Raw genomic sequence first — 24713 nt, 5'->3', positions numbered from 1 at the left:
GTCACTAGATTTCGTGGTATGATTGGATCTCTGCTCTACCTTACAGCAAGCCGACCAGATATTATGTTCAGTGTTTGTATGTGTGCAAGGTATCAATCGAATCCGAAGGAATCTCACTTCAGTGCAGTTAAGAGAATTTTCAGATACTTGGTAGGTACTAAAAGTCTTGGTTTGTGGTATCCAAAAGGATCAACATGTACATTGATTGGTTATTCAGACTCAGACTTTGCTGGTTGTAAACTTGACAGGAAGAGTACTTCAGGAACTTGTCATCTGCTTGGTAATTCTCTAGTGTCTTGGTTCAGTAAGAAGCAAACAAGTATTGCATTGTCTACTGCAGAAGCTGAATACATAGCAGCTGGGAGCTGTTGTGCTCAAATTCTGTGGATGAAACAGCATTTAATGGACTTCGGTGTCGATTTGGGAACAGTGCCGATCATGTGTGATAACACAAGTGCTATCAGCATAACCAAGAACCCAGTAATGCACTCAAGGACAAAACACATTGAGGTAAGGCATCACTTCATAAGAGACCACTTTCAGAATGGAGTTATCAAACTTGAGTATGTGAACACTACAGAACAATTAGCTGATATCTTCACAAAAGCATTGCCAACACAAAAGCGTTGCCAAGAGAAAGTTTTTTTAATATAAGGATGAAACTAGGGATCATTGATCCTAGTGAAGTAAGATTTTTGTTGATTCTGGTATTATTCAGTAATGTTTTCCAGTTAAATCGATTTGGAAATCGATTACCAGCATGGTAAATGGTTTATAAAATCGATTTGGGAATCGATTACTTTAGCCCAGGATTCAAAGTTCAGAAATTTTTTTTAAATCTTCACGAGCATCGATTTGGAAATCGATTAGTTAAGTGTTCAACCTTAAGACAATCGATTTGGAAATCGATTAAGTAAAACTGGAACTCGATTTGAACATCGATTTGAAATATGACCGTTACTCTTATTTTACTAGCCGTTGGAACTTCATCATTACTGAATCGATTGAGGATTCCCAGCAACGGTAACCTAATCGATTGGGAAATCGATTTACAAGGTCAAGAGTATAAATACGAACAGTTCTAAATCGATTTCTGCATTCTATTTTCCAGATTTTCACTACTTTTCTCTTGTCTGCTTCATTCTTCTTTCTCTGTATCTGTTAGCATCTTCATTCTACATTCTACCTACTTCGAATCTACATCAAATTATTGATATGGCACGTGTAAAACAGACCCAAGCTCGTACTCCATCTCCCTCATCTTCTTCCACAAGTGAAACTCCTTCACCCCCACCAACTTTGACAAAGAGAGTACCCATCCCAACTCACAAAATTCTTGCCAAAGATAAGGGCAAGGCTCCTGCACCAATCCAAGAAAAGACGAAGAAACGTAAGGAACCCCCAACAGAGAAGCTCATGGCTGATGCCATGAAAGAAATATCTCAGAAAAGGAAGAAGAAACCTAATTTTTCACCACCTCCCAAGAAGGTCTCAGCACCAAAGGAAAAGGAGGCACAACCATCTCTGTCAACAGACTTTTCAAAGAGAAAAATTCATGAGGCAAGAACCATGGATTTTGCATACTTTGATGTTGTTGAATTCACGTTTCAAAACCACCTTAGATTTCATGGATTGGAGAGTTTTCTGTCTTCTACACTTGATAGCTACCCAAGGCTGATCAGGGAGTATTCTACATTCAAGTTAACTGAAGAAGGGTTTACTGCTTTAGTTAAGGGAAAAAGGATTGCAATGTCCTTTGATGACTTCTCTACTTTGTCTGGATTGCCTTTCTACGGCAAATCTATCGATGGCAGCTCGGAAGCTGACACTGCTGATGAAGGATGGGAAGAAACACTTGATAGGCATACCGCAGTAAAAGACCTGATGGTCGATGGGTTCGTTGAATCGATTTCATTGCCCATTGGTCAAATGAAGGTTCAACAGAGGATGTTGATGTATACTCTGACGCGTATGCTGGTACCAAGATCAGGAAACCATGCAGTAGTCCAGAAGTTGGACATCATACTGTTATGGGGCTTATCCAAAGAGCGAAGGATGAGTTAGAGTTGGATTGTGCTAAGGCACATGTTGGAAGCATCTCAAAGCAAGCTGATGTTGCCTTATCCACAGTTGATCACAAAAATTCTCAAACACTTCAAGGTCTCATTTGGAAATGAGGAATCTGATAAAACGACATTGGTGTTTGGTGAATCAATTGTGAATCAGATGCAATTGAAGCGGTTAAATGGCAAATGGATAAGACCTCAAGCTGCTGTTGAACCAGTCCAGCCCCAACCTCAGCCTCAGCCTCAACCAGTCACTGAATCTGCTACTCCTGATTTTGTGAACAGAATAATAGAATTCATTGAAGCTCAGATGGCACACAATGCCAAAGTGTTGGAATCTCAGACCAGATTGGAAGCACGCTTAAGGACTCTGCAAGACTCCTTGAACTCAGTGGTTCACGATGTGGATGCGATTCAAACACACCTCGGCATCAAACTGTCATTTGAAGACGTCGCGGATATTGGTCGACAAGCTACAGATGGGTCTCACCCTCTCCCATAGATGATAGTGAGGACCGGCCTAGACTAGGTGATTAGGACCCTTAGGTTTTATACTGTTTTGCTCTGACCTGTTATAATTCTGTGATGTATGATGAATTTTTTTTTTTAAATTTTATATCATTTGGCTTAATCATCTAAGTTGCTCATTAATTGCTATGGTTGATTTTGACTTGATACACTTAAACTTCATTGCTCTGATACACTATGTTATATGATTTCAAATCCAATGCTTATGTTCTATAACATAGGGGGAGGAATTGTTTTTTTTCTGCCTTTTTGCCTTAACTGACAAAGGGGGAGAAAAATTATAACTTGTTAGTTGCATTGTTTTTACAATCTGATGTTTTTTTTGCTCTGATACTTAATAATACTTAATAATGTAGTTTATAATACTCTTATGTTTGTTGTTTTGAAATGCTCAAGTTACAATTGAATGAATTGTCAATTATGCCAAAAAGGGGGAGATTGTTGGACTTTAGTCCTTTGAATCCTAATTTTGACATAATTAACAATTCAACAATGTTCATACACTACATGATAAATCTAATATTTGAATTGAGCAAGATTTCAGGAACAACAATCCAATCCTACACACTTGGAACATGTTGCTTGGAACACAAGAAATCAACAAAAGTTGATTTTTGACTGAAGCAAATCGATTGGGAAATCGATTTCATAACAAGGGTGTAAGGAAACACAACTGTTTGTGTTGGTATAATCGATTGGACAATCGACTGACTAAATTAGAAATGAAAATTGCACAAGTCAGTAGCACCCCAGTTTTGAGGGTAATCGATTGACAAATCGATTATACATTTCACAAATAAACTTGATTGAAATAAATCGATTGGGAAATCGATTGGACAAGTCACAGTGACACCCCAGTTTTGAGGGTAATCGATTGGCAAATCGATTGCTTAAATATCTTTTGCAAAATAACTTTCCCTGTGACAAACACAATCGATTGGACAATCTATTGTGTGAAATTTCAATCAAGTTAAGTTTTGTTGCAATCGATTGGGAAATCGATTGAACTAAACCCCAGGTAAGAACGTTTTCAGACAAATACATACAAATCGATTGGCACGTCGATTAACATCAAAATAGCTGAGTCACTGACTTAAACACAATCGATTGGCAAATCGATTGAAAGAACTTTTGAAATCTCAGTGAACTCTGAGCTTGTGGCCAAATCGATTCTGAGTATTTGGTAATCGATTATGAAGACTTAATAAATCGATTACGAAATCGATTGATATGTGTTTCAGTTTGAACATAACATCTGCAATCGATTACGAAATCGATGCATATCAGTCTTAACATAATCACTGAAAAATGTTGTTTAAAGAATCGATTGGTAAATCGATTGGATTATATAGTTTCAAGATTCAAGAAAAACAAGACACACGATAATCGATTGGCAAATCGATTAGACTGGTTTATCACTTTAAGAAATCGATTGGTGAATCGATTGATTAATATGTTTTTCAGAAACTATATAAACTGTCTTCAATCTGTCTTTCAATAACACGAATGATAATAACAATGATATCAATCTGAAATATACATTGAATATTCTTGATACACAATAACTCTTGGTTAATACATTGAGATTACTTTTTCAGATCAAAGAGAAAAAGAGGATTATCAACAATCAAAAAGATAGCTGCTAAACAATCTTGAAAGACAAGGATTCTCAAAAACAAATCTTTGATATCCAGAATTATGAGAAGCCATTTTGACCAAGATTGAAGACTACTTTTTGTTCTTTCTGTATTCTGTTTGTAATAATTCTTTGAAACAAAAAAAAAAAACGAAAGCGAGAAAAGCCAGCTAGAAACTGGTGGCTACTTTCTTGGGTGAGAGTGCTCAACAAGAAAGAGTCGTACTTTGATTCTGTGTTAGATTGCTGAGTATCTACAAGGATCAGAGGGTGATCAATAGGAAAGAGATCATTAAGATAGATAGGTTTCGGGGAGGAAACTGGACAATCTGTAATTGATTCTTTCTATTGGAGAAGAAAATCTGAAATCCGTTTGGATTGTCAGGACTGGATGTAGGTTGTCAAGTGGACAACTGAACCAGTATAAATCCTTGGTGCAATCTTCTCTAACCCTTAACTCCTTTAATTTTCTATCTTGATATATCTGTATATGTGATTAAAATTAGATGCATGTTAAACATATTCTGTAATAAGTAATATTGTTTAATCTGATAATTTGACTTGTATGCATCTTGATTAATCTCATATCAATCTTGGTTAATCTCATATCAATCTACTTGAAATTGCTAATCTTGTATGCCACAATTTAAATTCCGCTGTGTGTATGAAATTGATTTAATTTCTTAAAGAACTGATACATTCCGATTATTTCGAGGTCGTACCAACCAACACAAACCTATTACTACACCAATGCACCTTACTTGTTTACTTGAAAAAGATGATTCAAACGAAAAAGATTTCCAAAAACTTATAAGGGAATGATAGGATCCATACTTGTTAGAGGAATGTATACACTAAACATAATGTCAGGTCTGGAAGCGGTAATGTAAAGTAGGGATCCAGTCATTTATGTATAGGGTTTTTGGACAACTTTTTCACCTGAATCATCTTTTTTCAAGTGAACAAGTAAGGTGCGTTGGTGTAGCCATAGGTTTGAAATCACTCATCTTAAACTTCCTAAGAATCTCTTTTTGTATATTTATTTTGATGAATGTATATACCTTTTTGACTTTGCTGAAGTTGTATCCTTAAGAAGAACATAAGTTCTCCCGTCATACTCATTTAAAATTCATGATGTATCAATTTAGAAAAGTATTGGCAAAAAGTGTCATTAGTAGATCCAAAAATAACATCATCAACATAAATTTGAATAATAAGAATGTCATCTCCTATTGATTTTCTAAAGAGTGTATTATCCACCTATCCTCTTTCAAAGTTATTTTTAAGCAAGAAGTTACTAAGTCTACAATATCATTCCCTAGGTACTTCTTTTAGATCATACATAGATTTCCTAAGTTTAAAATCATGATTTGGAAATTCAGTACTTTCAAAATATGGAGGTTGTTTAGCATAGACTTCTTCAATTATATGACAATTTAGAAAAGTACCTTTGGCATCCATTTGAAATAATGTAATGTTGTTATTTACAACAAAAAAAAGTAGGAAACAAATAACTTCTAACTTGATCATTGGAGCAAATGTCTCAGTGTAATCAATTCCTTCTTGCTGACAGTAGCTTTGTGCGACAAGTTTTGCCTTTTTTCTAACCATTTCATCTTTTTCATTTAGCTGGTTTCTGAAAACCCACTTAGTTCCAATAATGATCTTTTTTTAGTCTAGGTACTAGATCCTAAACATCATTCTCTTAATTTCATTTAACTCTTCTTGCATTGCAAGAATCCATCCATCATCTGCCAATGTTTCATCAATAGTGATAGGCTCAATTGATGAGAGTAAGCCAAACTAAGTGGAATCTTTTAATGATGGTCTGATCCTCAAAAGAACACTTGAACTTCCAATGAGATGTCTTGTACTTCCATCCAAATCTTCCTTTTGACTTTTGTTGACCAATTCTAACTTTATTAGATTCATCCTCTAAAGATTTGTCATCTTCTAGTTTTGTATGCATATGCTTTCTCTGGTTTCGATAAACCTGCAGTATCCTCAACTTGCTTTGACATTTTAAGGTCAAGTTATTTTAAGGTTAAGAAAATTGAAGCATGAAATCAATACAACTAAAAAAATCAATTTTATTTCTAGTGGTTTATGCATCTTTCAGAAAACCAAACATGTATGCTACTTCTACTGAAGTGTTCAGATTATGTGGATCTCCTAGTTCCTCTAAATTTTTGAGAACCTGTAAAATACTTATCTAGCTTAGATTTTTAAGATCATGTTTTTGTTATCACAATAAATATAACATCAAGCAATATTAAATTTAAAGAAAGATATAATATATATGTCAACAGTTTCAGTTTTATTCTGAAAACCCTCTTATTTCTTTTGTTCTAGTTTTCAGATTCTGAATTTTCATATTCCCTAAATAGAGGGTCTGGATGAAGGGATTTGAATTCCCATCCAAGTTTTTAGTCTTGATGAATTTGATTATAGTGTTCAAAGAAGTCTCCTAATTATGATTGTTAATCTACCACTTCTGTTTTTGTTGATGTATCAGGTTACTCTTGTAATTTTGGAACTTATGGAAATTACGATTCTTCTAGTAGTTCTAGTTCTTTTGATATGTGTGATTTCTCTGCCAGTTTTGACTTTGCTGATATGTGTGATTTCTTCGCCAGTTTTGCTTATGTTGATATTCCATGTTTTTATGGTATTTGTGGTTCATCATATGTTGATACTCTAGATTTCCCTTCATATATTGCATGCATCCATTGACTGGTGTTTCAATTTGGTTGCTTAAAACATCTGTAACATAAGCAATTTTATCCTTTGGTACCCAAATCTAGTTGGGTCCTGGTTTGTTAGTTCTTAAAGGTTTCTTGTATTTCCATGTGGTTAGCATAGGACAATATATTTTAGTGTGACCTTTCTAATAACAAATAGTACATAAATTATTAGAGGGAAAAAACTTAGGTTTAGTTACTTTTTCTTAAAATCCTATTCCTCTTTTTCCATTCCTACTAACACCTCAAATCATAGATGCATACTTGTTTCTTTCTATACCATTATCAAGAAAATCATTAAATACAATCCGAGTTGCAAGTGGTATTTTCAATTGATGTTGAACTATAATTACTTTTCATACTTAAATTTTTAACCTTAAGTTCAACAATATTAGTTTTCATATTTGCATTTTCTATTTATAAGTATAGTAATATCAGTTTTTAGAGTTGCATTATTTGTCTTAAGTTCAGTAATATTATTATTTAGAGTTGCATTTTCTTTTTTAAATTCAACACTTTGATTTTTTAAACATTAACTTTTTCAGTTAGATTTGTATTTTCTTTGTTAAGTGTTTTTAATTTTAAAGACAATTAGTGATTCTTATTTTAAAAATCATTTATAGCGGTAACAAAATCAGATCAAGTACATTCAGAAAATACCTCCATTTCTTCATTTGATGAATCACTTCCAGAGGCAGAGTATGTGTTGGATCGAGAGGTAGAGTTGGTACCAACCATCAGAGCCAAATTTGTGTGCTTATCATTATTAGAGGATTCGTCATAATCATCCCATATAGCCATCAAACTCTTCTTCTTGGGTCTATAATATTTCCTCTGATGTTTCCCTTTCTCCATATTTGGACATTCTGACCCGATATGTCCAGGTTCATTGCATCTATAGTAGATGATGATTTTCTTGTCATATTTATCATCATTTCCTTTGTTGGATTGCTTAGAATATATTTAGGGAAATTTCTTCTTTCTGTTGTGCCACAACTTTTGAACTTTTCAACATATAAACATCAGTTCCTCTTTCTCTAAGTCTTCATTCTGATCATCTAAATCATCATCCTCTGATTCAGTTGTTTCCTTTTGAGATTTCTTCTTCTTGGATTTCAAAGCCAAGGTTGGTTGCTTCTTCTTGGGCTCATCCTCTCCAAGCTCAATTTCATGTGATCATAGAGACCTAATTAATTCTTCCAACTTAAGCGTATTCAGATCCTTTTCTTTGAATGACACTGATCTTAGGTCTCCACATGTTTTTCAGACTCCTTAGTATTTTCTTCACGTGATAATTAGTAGACAAAATCTTTTCAAGTACCTTTACTCCTGATACCAGAGTCTGGAATCTGGAAAACATTGTTTCATTGTCTGCATCTTCTTCCATATTGAGCAGCCCATACTTTTTGACTAGGAGGTTGACATTTGCTTCTTGAACTTGACTGCTTCCTTCATGGGTCAGAATCAGGCTATCATAAATACTTTTTGATGTCTCTTTGTTGATGCACTTGTCAAATTCTTTGAAGGTGATTTCATTTATAATGAATGTTCTAGACTTAGGATACATCTTGTATATCTTCTTCTAATCAATAGTCATCTTCTTTCTTTGAATTTCAATACCATTACTATTCTTCGGAGCAATATAACCATCTTCCACCAAGTCCCAAAGTTCAAGATCTTGTGAAATATAGAAACTTCTTTTTCTATCCATCAAACAGAGGTGGTATGTTGATGTTTCCTCCAATAGCTTCTTCACTAAATCCAAACATATTGAACCCTCAAACATTGTAAAGTGCTTTGCCTTAAGACCGAGCTTTGATGCCAATCGAAGGTGCAAACATGTGAAAGGGGGTTGAATCGTGTTTTCCAAAGTTGATAACTTTTTGATAATTTATATTTAAATAAAAAAAAACTAGTTTGATTTTGGTGACTTATTTGATGTAGAAGCATTCGGATTCAGAGGCAACAAGCAACGAAAGCATAAATAATTTTACACGTAGATTTATCCTGGTTCACCACTAATATGGGTACATGCAGTCTCCTAATTCAAAAAGCTTTAATCTACTAATTCAAATACCTTGAATTACAAAGCACCTGGCCCTCCTAGCCAGTCGTCACAAATAATCTAACAATCCCAGACTTTTAAGCAACAAACCACCTTGACCCTACAAGCCAAGTCATCACCTAACAACCTGACAACTGTAGATTGAAGAAGGAATTAAACCACTATCGGGTTGGATACAAAAGATTAGAACTTAAGTCGATGCTTCTAACGAAGCTGATAATAATAATAACTCTCACATTATAAGTAAAGAAAACTTAAAAAATATTTCTAACTTGAACAAGTGTTTCTCTCTCTAAACTCTAAGACTATTTTTTTCTCCTTTTCGATGATTTTCTTCTTCAACCTTGAGTACCTATTTATAGTTAAAATTTGGGATTCAATTTAGTCCTTGTATAATTCTAAATTGTATCTCGTTCAGATTGCATTTGTAAATTCTTCAAATTGATTATGTTCATATTTTGTTGTAGATAAATCTTCTTCAAATCTTAATTAAATCTTCTTCAAATCTTGATGAAATCTTCTTCAAATATTAATTAAATCTTCTTCAAATTTTGATCAAATCTACTTCAAATCTAAATTAAATCTTCTTCAAATCTTCATCAAATTTTCTTCAAATCTTCATCAAATTTTCTTCAAATCTTGACCAAATTTTCTTTTCAACTTGGTCAAAGATTTTCTTAAGCCTTAAATTTGAAGCAGCAAACAATGAAAGCATAAATAATTTGACACATCTAGTCCCCTCATTCATAAGCCTTTAATCCACTAATTCAAATACCTTGAATTACAAAGCACCTGACCCTTCAAGTTAGTCTTTCCAAACAGCCTTACAACCCCAGACTTTTTGAGAAACAAACTACCTTGACCTTACAAGTCAAGTCTTCTCCTAACAACCTGACAAACCCAGATTGAAGAAGGAACTAAACCACTAACGGGTTGGATACAAAAGATTAGAACTTTAAGCGTTTGCTTCTAACAAAGCTGATAATAATAATAACATGCACACTCTAAGAAATGATTACTCATAAAATATTTTTAACCTTAACAAGTGTTTCTCTCTTTGAACTCTAACATGAATTTGGAATTTTGAGCTTGAGTATCTATTTATAGTTAAAATTTGGGCTTTAATTTAGTACTTGATTAATTCTTAATCATATCTTCCGTAGATTAAGTTTGTAAATTCTTTAGATTAAGTATGTTCCTATTTTGTTTAGATTGAGTGTGTAAATTCTTCATATTTGATTTTATTGCTATTTTTTTGTAGATAAATCTTGATCAAATATTATTCAAATCGTCTTCAAATCTTTATCAAATCATCTTCAAAAACATTATCAAATTCTCTTCAAATGTTGATCAAATCTTCTTCAAATATTGACTATATCTTCTTTTCAGCTTGGTCAAAGATTATAAATATGAATCAAATCTTATTTTAGATTTTCATCCATTTATAAATTTGAATCAAATCTTATTTTAGATTTTCTTCAATTATAAATTTAAATCAAATCTTATTTTAGATTTTCTTCAATATAAATTTGAATTAAATCTTTGTTTATATTTTCTTCAATCATAAATTTGAATCAAATCTTATTTCAAATTTTCTTCAAATAGATGAATCTTTTTTCATACTCTTTGAAGTCAAAAATATTGTTCCCATAAGAAACTTTGTTATCATAAAAAATCTAAGTATAAAATCAAATTGGTTCCAACAATCTATGCTAACATGGTCCACTAACTCACGTTTGGGGTAATACACACCCAATCAAGATCTTGAATAGTACTCTCTATCTAGGTTTCAAGTGGACTGATTTAGAGTTGACCTTAGGATCTTCAAAAATTTCTTTATTGATCTTGAATTAGCCAACCCTTGACTCATAACTATTCTCGAGCAACATCCCTTCATCATGACATATAGTGAGAGCTGATAGGCATTTGTTGGGTAATTTTAATAAGAAGCCCTAACATGGTACCAAATACTTTTCCATTTGTGTTTACATCGGAAAGTCTCCAAAGTTCTTTAACCAGAACGTCCAAAGCCACTTCTTGTTCTAGGTTAAAGTAGTCATACCAATCCACACTAACAAAGTCTTCAATGATATCATAATCATTTTCAACATGGTCGGAGAAATTTACTTGAAGTTCATGCAAAACTTCTAATTAATTAATATTGCATTGCATGGAAGGAACATAGGAGCATTTCCATGTGTATGGTTTGAGGATGAACTTGAATTCATTGAAGTATGAGAGATTCAGAGACTTCCTAGGAAGTTTCAAGGTTATAAAGAGAGGAAGTGTGGGAATACGTGAGGATTGTGAGTGATCGTGAGTTATAAATGAGTTTTATTAAAACGTTTGAGTATCTAAAACCATAATTAACGAACATGCATGAACACACGTGAACAACACCTGTAGAAGTATCACATACCATACAAAACTTACCAGAAGATTGTTCATATGAAAATTAATTGATTTAGATTGACAAAAAGGACAAGTAAATTCAATATCATAAGAGGCATGGCATATATACATTTAGCCATTTACTTTTTTTTACTAGAGTCAAAGATAGGGAGACTTCAACATCATTATTTTAGAAAGAGAATATTTATATTTTTCTTTATAAAATTGAATTTGTCTTCAACAAGGGATTTTGTGAAAATATTTGCCCACTGATGATCATTGTCAACAATTTTAATGTCTAAAATCCATTTTGAACATAATCCCTTGTAAAATGTTATTTAATCTCTATATGATTTGCTCTTGAATGTAAAATAGTATTTTTGGTTAAACATATAGCTTAAGCCTTATAATAGAAGATAAGAATGTTACTCTCATTGATTCTAAAATCTTCTAGTTGATATTTCATCTACAACAATTAAGTGCTATGTTTTGCTGCTGAGATATATTCTGCTTTTACAATTTAGTGCTTTCCCTTTCAAGCTTGTCTCTAGAATAGTTAGCATTGTAAAAACCTACTAACCTGTACTAAGAGGATGGCTTATAACTCAAACCAAGGTTAGTAATGCCTTTAGATATCTAAAGATCATCTTAACAACTGTTAAGTGGGATTCTTTAGGATCAGACTTAAATTTGACACACACACACTAATTAGAATATGAGGTCTAAAGGCAGATAAGTACAGAAGGGAACCAATCATTCCTTTGTATACCTTCTTATCTACCTTTTTATCTGACCCATCCTTAACAAGAGAACATGTTGAATGCATAGGTGTAGACATAGGCTTACATTCATCCATTTCAAATTTTTTAAGCCGTTCTCTTATGTACTTGGTCTAACGAATGATTACACCATCCAGACTTTCATTAATTTGGATTTCAGGAAAGAATTTTAATTCTTCCATTATTAGAAAAATCTTAAATCCATTCTACCTTAACTTAGAAAAATCTTTGCAGAGTTTGTCATTAATAGAGCTAAAAATAATATCATCAACATATATTTGGACAATGAGAAGGCCATTCTTATATGATTTTCTAAACAAAGTAGTGTCAACATGTCCTCATTCAAAAAAATTCTTTAATAAGAAATTGCTTAGTCGATCATACTAAGTTCTTGAGGCTTGTTTCAGACAATACAATGATTTCTTTAGTTTGAAAACATAGTATGGAAATTCATTATCTTCAAAGCCATGAGGTTGTTTGACATAGAATTCTTCATTAAAGTAACCATTGAAGAAATAATTTAATACTGTGCAATCAAAATATGTAATTACCCATGTAAATTCAAACAAACAAACAATTTATTATTAATTAAAAATCCATCAGTATCTCAATCAGATAACTTAATACTCAAATTGTAAGGTTCAACAATGTCATACAAAATAATAAATGGTATAGACTAGAGTTCAACATAAATAAATTTCCTAAAGTTGACCACTACTATTCCTAGAATTAAAAGAGATGCTCCATCTATTCTTCTGAAAACTCCCCTGGATTTGCAAGTAAATTAGAAATGTCATCTGTCCAAAAGTAAGAGTCACCTCTAAAGTACTTACCAATAAATAAATAACAATAACAACATATCACACAACATTTATTTTTCACATTTTGAACATGTTCGACACCACCATTATAACAACATATCACACAACATTTATTTTCCACAATTTGTTGAAAAGTATTTCAACATAATATATATATTTAATCTCACACATTCTAGGATAAACACACATAGATATAATTAGAGTGATGCCCTTACCTATAGGAGTGTCGTTATTAAAATTCTCACGCAGCGGTTTTTGCTCCAAATGTGCTACACCTTCACAAATTTATTTGCTTCTTACTTAGTGTCAAAACTTTTTTGTTTTATTCTTATAGATTGACGTACAAAAATCTATTACAAGTGTAACCGTTATTACAATAATGATGAGATAATAAAGTTCCTAATAATCTATCTCCAACGATATTAGGAACTTCCCTTTCTTGTGTAATAATTCAACAACGAGTAACTTAAATTATTTATTGGCTTAATTGTAGTTTTTGTCCCCCTAATTTAGCTGTTTCGCGAAAGTAGTCCCCCCATTTTGTTTCTCCCCAGTTTTGGTCCCTCAAACAGAATTTCTGTCCAAAACTTGATGAAATTTCTTTTTTTTTTTGCATTTATTTAAGTCACATCGTGCCTCAAGATCTCATTTGCAACAATTGTACATGGAATCTATGATTATAAATGATGTAACACGACTTTAAAAAATGAAATTTCATCAAGTTTTGGACCAAAATTCATTTTTGGGGACCAAAACTGGGGAGAAACAAAATGGAGGGACTACTTTCGCGATTCAACTAAAATAGGGGGGCCAAAACTGCAATTAAACCTTATTTATTTTTCTAAGGTCCTAAGAGTTTTTTTTATTTTTATTTACCGCTAACAATTTATCCTATCGTCTAACACATTCACTACTTTATCTAAACATCATAACACAAATACAATACCTATATTCCTGTTAGTTGATCAAGATAAAAAAAATAAAGATATAATTAGAGAGACATATTCATCGATCAATTTTATTCTATTTTATTTTAATTTTCCAAAATATAAATAAGGATTTTTGTTGTACTACCAATAAAAAATAGTTATATAAAGTTAATAGGATCATAGTTAAAGAGTTCTTACTTGAGGGGATGAATCAATAACTCCTTTAGTTCTTGAATTTCTTCCTTTTTCTCTCATAAGCTCTTTCTTTCTAAATAGCAGAGGGTTTGTGAATGGGTGGTATCAGTTTTTTTTCCCTTTCTATTAGTAGAGGTGGGGAACGTGATGTTTCAACCTAAGCCCATTAATACCCTAATTATTCACTTGTTAGTTTAATGTAATTTTTTCTTTAATGTTTCTCGATTCATGCTTTTATTTTTATTATTATTATTATTATTATTATTATTATTATTATTATTATTATTATTATTATCAAAAGTTAAAATAACACAATATAATTAAGTTAGAAAATAGTAACTATCACTAACAAATTTCTAGAATAATCATCTCTACTCCTAATAAGGTAAAATATAAAAATAAAATGATTGGATGTTACATTCTACCTACCATAAATAGTTTCGTCCTCGAAACTATTATTAGAGAAATGTTTTAGGTATTCCTCTCTCATTTTGTCTTCTAGTTCCCAAGGGTTGTCTTTTGTGGCTTGATTCCAAATTACCTTCACCAAATGAATTTCTTTGTCGTGGAGCTACTTGACTTTTCATTCTTCAGTTCTTGCTGGAGGTACTTCAAAAGATAAATCCTCCTTCAATTGTACTACATCCGACTCAATGATATGTGACGGATCAGGGACATACTTCCGTAGTTGAGAAACATGGAACACATCATGAATGTGGGAAAGAAGAGGTGGTAACGCAACCTTATGAGTGGTCCTCACAGGTAGGAAATGGCCTGACTCAAAATGCCCGCAAGGGTTTGTGGGCTCCAACCAATTATGGACGCACCACAAAACTATGAATGAATACATGAATGTAGATACTCTTGTAATAAATCATCAACATAATGCGAGGTTAACTTATTTAGGACAACATATTTGCTCCTTCAGAATTAACCGCAACACGTTAAGTACAACCGTTATAACAAGGTATCATATAATATCCATTGCCCACCATTTGAACATGTCAAGCACAACTATTATAATAACATATCACATAACATTTATTTTACACACTATGAGCATGTTCAACACAACCATTATAAAAACATATCATACAACATTTTATTTTTCAAACTTTGAACATGTTCAACACAACCAATTATGGACGCACCACACAACTATGAATGAATGCATGAATGTAGATACTCTTGTAATAAATCATCAACATAATGCGAGGTTAACTTATTTAGGACCACATATTTGCTCCTTCAGAATTAACCGCAACACGTTAAGTACAACCATTATAACAAGGTATCATATAATATCTATTGCCCACCATTTGAACATGTCAAACACAACTATTATAACAACATATCACATAAGTACAACTATTTTATTAATTAAATAGGATTTTAAATAATTAATTTGATGTTAAAATTATTATAAAATATATGTTAATAAACTTTGTGAATAATTTCTGTTATATAGGTGATTTTTATGAAGTGCTAGTTTTATATATGCTAGATTACATGTGCGATATAAATAATAAATATTATATTTTATTATTTGATATTTTTTTTAAAAAATAATAGTATTTAGTGTAATATATATTTTAAAGAAAAATATTTTATACGATTTTACGTGTATATACGCACACTCTTTATTTTATAAAATTTTAGTTTGGAAATATTAGCAATATTTAGTAATTAAATTCTGTTAAAAAAAAAAGATAAAACATTAGTTTTATTAATTATTGGTTTTATTTAAAAATAAATAAAGGGACCAATGAGTTTTATCCATGTGTGAAGCCTAATTGTTAATAAAATAAAACAACAACAAAAAAAGGAATAGGACGGGCAACTTTGAAACCAAAGTGGAAACACAAGAACAACCTATCGTTTGACACCGGTGATCGATAACTGTCCAGAAAACTTTCTCCTTTTTCGCCCAAATCTAAGTATGTTATTTCATTCATTTAAGTAGTCCATTAAACATAATTTTCTAGAATTTTAACAACCCCAATTTCTCTCTAAAATAACCGACTTTTCCATTTGTAGAATTCGTTATTTTGCACCGTTCTCCTTCACCGTAAGTCCAATTTGAGTGAAACCAACGCCAAAACGACCGTTTGAAAAGTGGCTATATTATCCACTGATTGGTTTTCTGATTTATGGTAATTTTCCTTGACCGAATTTCGAATTTAGTTTTTAGAGTATCTTCTCATATTTTATTTTTAACGTTTACCCATAAACTATCAAGTTAGATCGATTGATGGACAAAGAGTCAATGAACAAAGGTTGTTTGCTCGTGGAATCCTATTCGTGTGTGAAAGCATCAAAATAAGGTAAGGGGTGAGAGAGCGTTTGAATTCATGAGTGTAATATATTGTGAGATGAACGGGAAAACCGTATTTCCCAACGATTCAATCGGGGCTCGCTAAGTATGGCAGTAGCCCTTTGAGGGATAAATTAATTAATGTGAAAATATGGAAATTGTGATATTAAAATATAGAATAGAAATATTTGTAGGGTGTTGATTGATTTAATTTATTTGAATGTGTTATATTGATATTATTGTGATATTTGGTGTCGAATTAAATTTATATATGTGTGATTATATGAGTTTATGTGATGTGATAACAAAAGATGGATGTGTTGTGATAATTTTATGAAATGATAATGATCTACAATTAATAATTGTGACGTTATAAATTTGAGATAATGTTTGATTGATGATAGTGATGCTATAAATTTGTGATGAGTTTATGTGATGATGATGATAGTGATGTTCTAAACCGTGATGAGAATATTGAATTAACCTCAGAGTTGATGAAATAATGGTGATTTCAATTTGTGTATGAGATGACGGTTTTAATGGAGTATCATATACCAACGAGGGGAGAAAATAAATATTGTGAATTTGTGAAGTGGAGATTATTTTGTCATCATATAGGTAGGGCCTGACAAGCCTAGTGATTCTGGGGAAGTACAACTGAATGAGTCTGATCGTGGCGGTCTATTGTCGAGGCTTAAGGCAAGATTGTTAGACCTTGGAGGTATTCGGGTGGGGAATTCCTAGGTGACTTGGAGGTCGCACTCCAAATGTCGGGAGCTACCACGCAACACACGTTTACCTCGACTGTCACGTATATGTGTCTCGGGTTGAGTTGAGGGGATCTATGAGGACAAGGCCAATTTGAATTGTCCGTCCACCGGGATGGTGGCATAGTATCAAGCCTCCTAACCAAGTACTTCAGAGTTAGAATGGTACCACATTGTGAAGTAGAGTCTAAGCTCATGCATATCATTGCATTTTCTTGTGATTGTTTTGTTGTGATTAATATGTATTATGTGTGATAATAATTTATGCGATGATTTGATGTTACAGTGAAGTATATTGATTTTCTTTGATTTTGACTATATAATGTGATGTTTTTCCTTGAAGAATGTTTGTGTAATGATACGGTTTATTGATGATTAATTGCATGTTCATCTTATTTATATTATACTATCAACATGGTTTCAAAACTCACCTCCTTCGTTGTTTGTTTTTGACTGACTTGGCCTTGCGTTTGTGAAATCGCAGTTATTACAGGTTAATGAGTCTCGAAGTTCAAGTTTGGGAGAAACCCCGCTTTGATAGGTGATACCGGGAATTAAGAGTTGTAATGTGTATTTTACGTATGTTATTATAAATGACTTTTTATATGAAAACTTAGTACGAGTAAGTCTTAGGAATTAAATCAAGAAATTCTAGTTAAATCAAGTTTATTGATATTGTACTATTTTAATTGAGGAACAAAGTTGAATTGTTACATGTGTATTTACAAAAACGTGATATCCTAAATTAGATATTAAAGTTTTTATTCTCTTTAACATATTTTCTTTATCCGCTGCAAGTTTTCTTCAAATAATTTAGTATATATTATTATAAATGTTATTTTGGGGTTTAGGGTGTCACAATTCCAAATTACCTTCACCAAATGAATTTCTTTGTTGCGGAGCTACTTGACTTTTCTATCTTCAGTTCTTGCTGGAGGTACTTCAAAAGATAAATCCTCCTTCAATTGTACTACATCCGACTCAATGACATGTGATGGATCAGGGACATACTTCCGTAGTTGAGAAACATGGAACACATCATGAATGTGGGAAAGAAGAGGTGGTAACGCAACCTTATGAGTGGTCCTCACAGGTAGGAAATGGGTTGACTCAAAATGCCTACAAGGGTTTGTGGGCTCCAACCAATTACGGACGCACCACAAAACTATGAATGAATGCATGAATGTAGATACTCTTGTAATAAATCATCAACATAATGCGAGGTTAACTTATTTAGGACAACATATTTGCTCCTTCAAAATTGACCGCAACAGGTTAAGTACAACCGTTATAACAAGGTATCATGTAATATCCATTGCCCACCATTTGAACATGTCAAGCACAACTATTATAACAACATATCACATAACATTTATTTTACACACTATGAACATGTTCAACACAACCATTATAAAAACATATCATACAACATTTTATTTTTCACACTTTGAACATGTTCAACACAACCAATTATGGACGCACCACACAACTATGAATGAATGCATGAATGTAGATACTCTTGTAATAAATCATCAACATAATGCGAGGTTAACTTATTTAGAACCACATATTTGCTCCTTCAGAATTAACCGCAACACATTAAGTACAACCATTATAACAAGGTATCATATAATATCCATTGCCCACCATTTGAACATGTCAAACACAACTATTATAACAACATATCACATAACATTTATGTTGTTTTTGAAATTCGAAAACCTTTGAAAACAATTTATGCCACCGAAAATATTACTGGGTTGAGTCGCGGACTAGGTCGCTCTCTTTAAGACGTTTCGAGGCACTGCCCAAAATTGTGCAAGGCAGACTATCAACCACGAAGTCCCCAGGATAAAACAGCCCAGATACTCTGTATCGGAGTTCTACTGCACTGTAGAAAACCGTTCTAGAATTACACCCTCAATATGGAAGTCTTACGACTGACACTCGTAATATGGCACAATGACCACTCAAAGAGAAGAAAGACATGAAGCAGTATGAAGGGGGAGAAGAGAGAAAAGCCTCAGATACGAAGAGCTTTTGGTGTGATTTTCCAACTGGGGAAAACCCTCTATTTATAGAGGAAATACGCAACTGGATCTGAGAAATCCATGGATCACCAGAACGTGTGCTCCAAGTAGTGCCCTTAGAAACGTGCGCTCTGAGCACCCAAAACATGCGCCCCAACCGTGAGACCAAAGATTAGGGTTTTGACTGGGCAAAACAGACGCACAAATTCAGGGATGAAGACTGGATCATTACCTTCCCAAGTTCATTACCTCCACCTTAAATACCCTACTAGTGTGTGGTATCCCTCCAATGTGGGACTTCTCAATTTTTTCAATTCACAACAACACTAGCTCTCATAAATGCCATCGTTATTTCCAATGAACTTTTCATTAAAAGCATCATCATTTCCAACAATTTATTTTACACACTATGAACATGTTCAACACAACCATTATAAAAACATACCACACAACATTTTACTTTTCACACTTTGAACATGTTCAACACAACCATTATAACAACATATCACACAATATTTATTTTACACAATTTGAATATGTTTAACACAACCATTATAACAACATGTCATACAACATTTATTTTCCACAATTTTGAAAAGTATTTCAGCATAATATATATTTAATCTCACACATTCCAGAATAAACACAACCATACATAGATATAATTAGAGTGATGCGCTTACCGATACGAGTGTCGTTATTAAAATTCTCACGTAGCGGTCTTTGCTCCAAATGTGTTACACCTTCACAAATTGATTTACTTCTTACTTACTGTCAAAATTTTTTAGTTTTATTTTTTATAGATTGACGTACAAAAATCTATTACTAGTGTGACTGTTATTACAGTAATAATGAGATAATAGAGTTCCTAACAATCTATCTCCAACGATATCAAGAACTTCCCTTTCCTGTGTAACAATGCAACAACAACTATCTTTATTTATTTATTTTTCTAAGGTCCTAAGAGTTTTTATTTATTTACCACTAACAATTGATCCTACCATCTAACTCATTCACTAATTTATGTAAACATCATAACACAAATACATTACCTATATTCTTGATAGTTGATTAAGATAACAATAAAAAGTAAAGATACAATAAGAGAGACATATTCATCGATCAATTTTATTCTATTTTTCCAAAATATCAATAAGGGGTTTTGTTCTACTACCAATAACAAATGGTTATATAAAGTTATTATGATCATAGTTAAAGAGTTCTTACTTGAAGGGATGAATCACTAACTCCTTTAGTTCTTGAATTTCTTCCTTTTTCTCTCCTAAGCTCTTTCTTTCTATATCGCAGAGAGTTTGTGAATGGGAGGCGTTAGTTTTATTTTCCTTTCTATCAGTAGAGGTGGGAAACGTGATGTTTCAACCTAAGCTCATTAATACTCTAATTATTCATTCATCAGTTTAATATAATTTTGTCTTTAATGTTTCCCTATTCATGCTTTTATTATTATTATTAATATTATTACCAAAAGTTAAAATAACACAATACAAATAAGTTATAAACTAGTAATTATCACTAACAAATTTCTAAAATAATTATATCTACTCATAATAAGGTAAATTATAAAAATAAAATAAAATGCTTGGATATTACAGATTGCCTCTAACCTTGCCACATAAACAAAAGTTTTAGTGTAATCAATACATTCTTGCTGACTGTATCATTGTGCTACAAGCTTTTTATCATCAAAATTGACATGAATTGATTCCTCAATAATTAGTGTTTTTTTGTTGTATACTTTACATGCTTTAGACCTTTTAGAGTATCTTAAAAAGGTGAAATTTTGAGATCGTGAATCAAATTTCCCAAGATTCAATTTGATATTGAAAATATAGAATATGCACCAAATTGGCATGTCCTAATATTTTGTTCCAAATCAGTTGTTCTGCATTCACAAACATAAGGCACTTTACTTCTTATTTTTCCAAATCAAGCAAGTTTATTTTGAAAATATTATTTTTTTGTTTGACAAATAAATAATATGGATCCATCAGTTTTACTTATTTTCTTACATGACTTTTGATTGAAGAAAACATCATAACCATTGTCGCTTAATTAACTTATGCTCAGCAGATTTTGCATTAATCCCTTCACAAGTAAATCATTTTTAATTGAAGGAAGGGAACCATTACCTACTGCTCTGTGCCCAATGATCTTTCACTTCTAATTACCTCGCAAACCTACAAATCCTCTACTCTTTAGGGTCAAGTCTTGGAACATAGACTTTTCTCCTTTCATGTGTTGTGAGCATCCACCGCCTATGTACCATGACTAATGTTTTAACTTTGTTGCTGAATATCTGCAAGATAGATTATTTAATTCCTAAATATCAAAATTTTGTTGGGTCTTCGTTTGTGTTCAAAAAGGTGTCTTGCCTTTCTATGTTTTTTGCATACTACAAGTTATTTTATTGTGACATTTCTTTAAGCAATATATGTAAGCAATATCAGGTAGGTTAGCCTTAGGAGTTTCTTCTAGTTCTTCAAAACCAAAACAATATTTATTATTTACGTTAACACCATATATCATAGAGGCTTATTTGCTTTTGTCTATGCACTTGCAAGAAATTCTTGAAAGGTATTTTCATACTTAACAGAGATACAAAGTCTATCCTCGGATGTTTTTGAAACATTTTCTTTAAGAGTTAGATTTTCTCTTTATAGTTTTTCAAAGTCCTTTTTAAGAGAACTATGTTGATACAAAGTTGGTTTTACATTTAGAGTTTTGATGTTAACAAAAATATTTTATGAAAAAAAAATATATTTGACTTCAAAGAGTATGAAAGAAGAATCGTGTAATTGAAGAAAATCTACAATAAGATTTGATTCCAAATTATAATTGATGAAAATCTAAAATAAGATTTGATTCAAATTTATAATTGAAGAAAATATAAAATAAGATTTAGTTCAAATTTATAATTGATGAAAATCTAAAATAAGATTTGATTCATATTTATAATTGAAGAAATCTTTGACCAAGTTGAAAAGAAGATATGGTCAAGATTTGAAGCATATTTGATCAACATTTAATGAAGATTTAAAGAATATTTGATCAGCATTTAATGAAGATTTGAAGAATATTTGATCAACATTTAATGAAGATTTGAAGAATATTTTATCAATATTTAATGAAGATTTGAAGAATATTTGATCAACATCTAATGAAGACTTGAAGAATATTTGATCAACATTTAATGAAGATTTGATAATAAATTGAAGAAGAGTTTATTTAAAGAATTTACAAACTCAATCTACATCAAGTAGAAATAGAATCAATTTGAAGAATTTACAAACTCAATCTGAACAAGATACAATTCAGAATTAAACAAGGACTAAATCGAAGCCCAAATTTTCACTATAAATAGACACCTAATGCTGAAGGAGAAAATCAACAAAAAGCAGAAAAGAGTAGAAGAACTCAATCTCAAAGTTCTCAATTCATCTTAGAGTTCAAAGAGAGAAACACTTGTTCAGGTTAGAAATATTTTACGAGTGTTATTTTCTTAGAGAGTGGCAGTTATTATTAATATCAGCTTCGTTAGAAGCAACTACTCAAGTTCCAATCTTTTGTATCCAACCCGATAGTGGTTTAGTTCCTTCTTCAATCTAGGGTTGTCAGGTTGTTAGGAGAAGACTTGGCTTTTGTAGGGTCAAGGTGGTTAGTTCCTCAAAAGTATGGGGTTATCATGCTATTTGGGAAGACTTGGCTTGTAGGATTAAAATGGTAAGTTCCTCAAAATTTTGGGGTTGTCAGGTTGTTTGAGAAGACTGACTTAGAATGTTAGGTGCTTTATAATTTAAGGTATTAGAATTAGTGTATTAAAGCCTTTTGAATGAAGGATTGGATGTAGCCAAGTAAGCGGTGAACCATGATAAAGCTATGTGTCAAACCATTTATGTTTTTGTTATTTGTTGCTTCTAAATTTTGTTGCTTCTTATCTAAGTAATTCATAAAAATCAACCAACCTTCATCAAATTAGCAAAAAGTTATCAACTTTAGAAAACACAATTCATCCCCTCTTCTCATGTTTGCACCTTCAAACTATATTATTTGTTTAGATGTTATAAGCTCTTATAAGAGATTTGAGTTTTGAAGAAATATTGTGCTTCTTGTCGAGAAACTCATTTAACATATCTATTAGTATATATAGGTCACATAATAACTCAATTTTTTAATCACTAGATTCATCGTTAGAATCATAGTGTGTATCTTCCATCAGAGCAATGTTTGCACGTTTTTCATCAGATGATTCATCAAAGTCACTCATAGTATTCATAAGACCTTTCTCCTTTGCCTTGAAGTATTTTATTTGGGATTTTATCTTCTCAAATTTAAGACATTCTGATTTGAAATGACCTGGTTATTTTCATTTATAGCAATTGATTTTTTTCTAGTCTAATTTTTTACTTCATTCTATGTTATTCGGGAATCTTCTGGAATCACTTTTGGGGAAAGATTTCATCTTGTTGTTCCACATGCGCGGGATTTTTCTTGAGAAAAAAGACAACTCTTCATCATTTGAGTCTTCATTCTAATTGTCTAATTCATTTTCATCTATAAGTCTTCAGTAGCTTGTGGGGCTTTGGAGTTTGTCTTCTTCTTGGGCTCATCTTCAACCAGTTCAATCTCATGGGATATGAGTGAGCTCATCAGCTCTTTCAGAGGTAGTTTTTAAGAACCTTAGCCTCTTGAATAGTTGTTAACTTTGGTCTCCACATGTTGTGAAGACTTCTGAGGATCTTCTTGATGTGGTCAGAGATAGTGCAACTATTTTTTAGAACCTCCAATCTAGAAAGCATTGTCTCAATGTCTTCATCTTCTTCCATTTGGAAGAGTTTTTACTTCTTGAAATGTAAATTTACCTTAGATTCTTGTACTTGTTTATTTCCTTCATAGTTGAGAACCAAAGCATCAAAGGTACTCCTAGTTATTTCTATGTTGCTGCATTTTTCGAACTCTTTAAAGGTGACAACATTCATTATGAAATTTCCTGCTTTATTATGCATCTTGTATTGTTTCTTTTGATCAGCGTTGAGATCCTTTCTAGATATTTCAACACCAACAACTTCTTTAGGAGCCTCATAGCCATCTTTGACTATGTCACAATATTCATGATTATGAGAAACGTAGAAACTTATGAGCCTTCCTTTCTAGTACTCGAATCTTTCTCCATCAAACGGAGGAGGACTGTAAATGTTTCCACCTATAACTTATTCCCTAGAGTTAGTCAGAATAACACAGATCTTTACTCAAACACGTTTAAATGCTCAGTTTTGAGATCGAGCTTTGATGCCAATTGGAGAACGAGAAACACAAGAAATAGGTTGGGTTTGAATTATGTTTTATTTTAAAATGGTTTTAACAAAAAAAATGTTGAAAACAAATCAATTAAGTAGAAAAGCAGAACGAAACAACAAATTTATCCTAGTTAAC

Source organism: Cicer arietinum, chromosome 3, assembly GCF_000331145.2.
Source record: "Cicer arietinum cultivar CDC Frontier isolate Library 1 chromosome 3, Cicar.CDCFrontier_v2.0, whole genome shotgun sequence".
Taxonomy (NCBI): Eukaryota; Viridiplantae; Streptophyta; class Magnoliopsida; order Fabales; family Fabaceae; genus Cicer; species Cicer arietinum.
The sequence above is the reverse complement of the archived record's forward strand: the minus strand, read 5'-3'. Positions refer to the sequence as shown.